This window comes from Bombus vosnesenskii, unplaced genomic scaffold (genome assembly GCF_011952255.1).
Source record: "Bombus vosnesenskii isolate JDL3184/JDL3185 unplaced genomic scaffold, Bvos_JDL3184-5_v1.1 scf7180000013265, whole genome shotgun sequence".
Lineage (NCBI taxonomy): Eukaryota > Metazoa > Arthropoda > Insecta > Hymenoptera > Apidae > Bombus > Bombus vosnesenskii.
Window position 1 is genome coordinate 2,866,675 of NW_022882925.1, and position 5,452 is coordinate 2,872,126.

Consider the following 5,452-nt stretch of genomic DNA (forward strand, 5'->3'; position numbering starts at 1 on the left):
TTGGATTTATACTTTGGTTATGTTTATGAGTTTGCAGCAGTTAAATGAAGGCGGAAGGAAAAATATTATCAGGTCGGGGTAGAGGTTTATGTCCTTTTCTATTTTATGTCTCTGGTTCGTAGTGAATTGTATCTATAAAAGTTTGTAGAATATCGGTAGTTAGAATAACGAGAAGTTGCTGTTGCAACCGGCAAAATATATTTAAAATAAATATAAATAATGTCGTTGAGACGGCCGTACAGTGTATAAGTCGCAAAATAAGATCGCTGTTAAATACTCGAAATGTTCGATAGATACTCGTAAATACTGCTCGATAACTCCAGATAACTGACTACATATCTTTAAAACAGGTCCTACTGGACAAATTGTAAAATATAAATAAATAAATAAATAAAAAAATTTCTAAAACTACTTAGTGCAATAATTATTATTAGCATTACGCACGAAAAATAAGTGTTCTGAAGAAAATATAGTATCAAAATACGATATCCGTCACTCCTAAGAGAAATTACCTAAAATGTTCCAATAAAACTCGTTTTTCACTAACTTATCTCAAGTTTTGTGCCTTTAGATAGACAATTAAGATAATAGTCAACGGGTACAATAGTACAATAGTTTAGCGAGTACGCAGCACTGCAAAAAATATAGGTCATGATGCTCTTAAACTTCCGATCGCTAAATGAAATTCTCTACTAATTTGACAAAACATTCTTCAACGAATAGACAAAAAATTCATTATTTTCAATCGCTAAAAGATGCAACTTTCGAATGATTCCATTCGAATTTGCCATTTTCAATCCTCATACGATAAAATTCCCGAATCAGCAAACAGAGGAGATTCCTCGTTTTTAACCGCGTCATTCCGTCAGATGAAACTCTCGACCAATTGAACAAAAACTCATCGTTCTTAACTTCTATAAAATACTCGTAGAATCCGGCAATAATTAGACGAATAAATAAAAGCCCTCGACAGCGTTTAACGCCTCTACAACGTTTCCACCCTCACGGTTATACATCTTCCAGGAAACGTGTCTCCTCGTTCCACCCCTACACATACACGTGGCTCTGGTTCACCCTCGTAACGACAGATGGCTCACGCTGGTCAACCTTCGAGGGTTTCTCTCCCTTTGCTCCTCGAGAACCTACTTCGTTGCCTTGGGGTCGTACGCCAACCTCGTCTTAAACTTTCGCCAAACTATCTCCGAAGCCTCAAAGAGGCGGAATTAGTTTTCAGAGGGCTGTGTAAACGCGCCTACACCAATGTGTCTACCGAAGAAGAGGATCATGAACGTTTGGACAAACAGATTATCGTGCGCGTTTGCCAACTGCACCTGATCTCCTGAAGTTTCCTCGAGGATTATCGTTTTTCGAGTTACTAAATACTGTTATGTCGAACCCTTTCGTACAAACACTTTGTGTTCTCTATCAACAAAAGGAAAACGTAATAAGGCACATTTCTCATGTGCTACAGGCGAACAATTTTCATAGATCGTGTAATAGTAATTTTAGATTCTTCGAAAAGAATTAAAATAATCTTTTAAACGTTTAAACGGATATTTCATGGGTTACTTTGAAGGGCTATTAAGTTCGTGGGTAGCAACTTTATTTGAGGGTTGGTAAAATGCGAAAGGTCTACAATTGTAATGTTTGAACGATAACTTAATAAAAAAGTGATTGGGGGTTTGATTGAGGTTTGGGACTTATTCCGAAGAATTACGAACGATAATAAGACAATGATAAGTTTTCTTCTAATTGTAGGTCTCGGTTTAAATTCAATAAAAATTGTCAACATTCCTCATCTATACAACATGAACGAATTTTATGCAATAGAAGTAGCTATTAGCATATATTTTATCGTGCGATCTATGGACTATATGAACATCAAGAAAAAAGCGTGTGTCACGTTAAACGATAGATCATATTCGTCACACATAATCAAAGATGACTATAATTTCTTTCTATACGCTATATTTGCCAAAATTCCTTCTCCGAGGTTAACATGCCAACGAGAGGAAATTTTTCAAAACTCCCAACGAACTTGACACGGTATAGGAAGGAAAAAGTTTGGAGGAGAGTATGCCGAGAAGAGAATTTTCGAGCGAATGGCCACGAGCGTGTTCTGGGGGCTCTGCCAGACGACACACACATCTGCTCCTCTTCTCTTTTTTCCTCCTTCCAGCCCGGATAATTCATCCCCGATAGATGATTCTTCCCCGGTGCACGACCTATACGATTAACACGTCAGAAAGCACAAAGACCGCGTCGAGGTATGTCATGGGAATAAATTTTTTTTTGCCCAACGAGACACGGGGGTTGCCGCGTCTACCCCTCTGGTTATGTTTGCACACACAAACGTTTATCTGCGGGGCACCATGAAGCAGCCTGTGCACCACAGAGACGTGAACGATTTTCCTGCCACGAGACTAACGTTCGATAAATGTTTGCCACTCTCTGACAGTCTATCTTCTTCCTTCTCTCGCAATCGTTTCGGAGACTTCTTCGTTCTCGTAATCCCATCACGACTGTTTTTGTCATCCTTTTCACGTGATTCTTCCTCTTATCTTCTTTCAAGAGTAGCGTACAATGAGGCTAGTAGGTTGTACATGTTTGTCGAACAGTCAGAATTTTGTGCCGAGGTAAGAATCCATGGTACGGATTGGTCGTGTTTGCGTTCCGTGGCTTGTAGGGTGGAAGTTGATGCTTAAAGAATTAGAGAGGGTGAAGCCTTGTGTGGATTGTTTGCCGAGGCTACATTCGAATGGAAGAAGGAAAGGAGAGTTTGTTGAATGGAGAAAGATATTGAAGCAATGGTGATTTCGATTCTCCTACTACCAAACGTGGAAACTGTAAGATGATTATTCTGTAAGCTTCTGTCGTTTATTCGTACATTGCTGCTGGTAAATATGTGGACACCTTGGTCGTTTTGTGATGACAATAAATCATAAAGATGTAAATGAAATAATGGCAAACTAAAAATCTCAACTGATGTTTGCTATCGAACATTGGTTCCATATGGAATCTTCTTCTGGAATCAACGTATAGGTGTAAATATAAATTGTTTATTTGAAGTCTAATCGGTGGATATATTGAAATTAGATACACAATTTGTCAAAGTGTTGACTAATTTTACATGTTATTGCTATTAATTTGGAAGAATTTTCTCCATCTATATTATGTCTATAGTTAGACATTTGAACGAATAATGAACTCATTAGATAATAAAACTGCTCCATAATTTTTGACACTTACAAATAACAATTTTTTAATTAACTCTGGAAAGTAAGTGAGATTGTGTCATAAGTAAAAAACATCCTCGATCTTTCCGTTTGTATTTTTGAAACAATATTACATTTTGTCAAAAGTAAACGAGTGTCTACATAATTTTCAACAGTATATAGTGTAAGTATATCTTTCATGTACTGGTAGGGTTCTGTTTAATGAATACGCGTGTTTAGATTTTATGTTAACAAAAAGCTTGAACGTTCTAAAAGATCGTTGGTGTAACGAAAGGTGAAAGGATAAAACAACAAAGAGAAAGGGATAGTTTCGTGTATCACGATGCTTGTTAAAGCATCGCTAGACAATCGATATTAGTCCAGAAGAGCCAGGCGTTAAATTATAAATCAAGCGAGTCTTCAGACTCAAGGTTCCTATAAAGGCTACGTAATACCATGAAATATGCATCGGTCTTAGAAGGTAGTTTCGATCCGTATAGGGAGACGAGCTTTAAAATGGAATTAACATTCGCGTACGCTCAAAAGTCCTCGCCTGAGAATCTACGCTAAAATCCATCGCTTCGAAATCAACTGTATTTAAACTCGCATCGATCGATCGGCAAAGGAACAAACGATCCATAAGATAATCGAACCTCGAATCACGATTTCCCGTATAAAGCTAATTTTACAGAATTTTCCGAAAGTCCACGCAATTTCCTCTGTTTTCATCCCTTAATAATGGAACTTAAAAAAAAAAAGAGAAAAGAGAAGAAAAACAAAAGGGAAGAGGAAACAAGTACAATTTCCTCGTTCCATCATCGAACAGCGAGAGGATATTTTCCTTCTCCTCTCTTTTTTGTTCTTTCTCTCTTTTTTTTCAGTGAAATCCGCGACCGCTAATCCGTGTCTCATTAGTGTCTCTGGAACGGCGCATTTTGCGATTCTAATGATGGCCAGCCTGTTTGATTGAAGCGCAGCTACTCTAATAAAATAAATCATGCGTGGTGGAGAGGCGCGGCCACTGCTGCGAACAGTGCTGTTGGTTCAAATTAATCCCATTGTGCCTGGATTTGGTCGGTGCGCCAATTAAACGGATTATTATCGTCTCTACCGTCATTACTTTTTGCGAAAAACACCATTCGCCGCTCGAGGCCGCGCAAGTTCGATCGCGAATTTTTACCCATGCCCCCGATTTCATTCGCCCCTCCCTCCCTCTTCTCCGCCCCCTGTCCGCCCTTTTATCACCCCCTTTTTTTTCGGTGTCTTTCAAGCTGTGATTGCCTCCGGCCAAGCCCGTTTCACCCGAATGAATGTAATTAATTAATATTTGCTCCGATATTCAATTAATTCTATTGGTCGTGTCCCATTTTTTTCTTCTCTCTTTCACCGTTCGAGTCTATTAGCAGCACGACATGCCGATTTCATTGATATTTCTCTAGGCAAACTGGAAATTCCGCCAAAAAAAGGGAATTACCGAAAGTTACGAAATAAATTATCACGTAATTTTTTAATTTCTCTTCGAGGAAGCTTAATTAGTCATTTTCGAAATTTCGTCTCTCCCTTTTTCTAAATTACGGAATGAGATAGCAACGTATAAATGGAAATACCGTTTTCGCAATTTGTAAAATATATACTGGTTGTTTCCGCATTAACATAGTCATAGGACAAAATGTCATACCTGAGAAAGTGTAATGAGCTTAAAGAGCTTATAGAATTTTAGGCAAAATATACCTGAAATGAAAGATAATTTCATAAATAAATGAAATTCTGAGTAAATCTTGTACCTATTTATGCACTCGATGATATACAAGTAATCGTGTACCACCCTTTTAGGAAACTCAATCCTCTCGTTACTACCGACATGTGCAATACATTGTTTCCATTATTTAATAATATATTATTGTATTTTTGTTTCTGATCGTTTCAACGAAATACTTACAATGAGAAAAATGACAATCGCTAATGTATTGGGACGAACGGTGTCACTTGAAAGAAAGCCTAATTGCACGTAAAATAAAGCTTTAGAAAGGAAAGAAAAGTGCTTAACTTTAGAGATTGAGTAATCCTGTCATTTATACAAAAGAATCTACAAAGCGATATTTGAAAGAACAAAAGAAGAAAGAATGTAATGTAAGAAAAGATCTAATTTTATAGACGGGATACCTACATCTTTCTACAATATTACAATTGTTAAGCAATATCAAGAAAAGGAAAGGTCGACGTACGATTTTTACCGA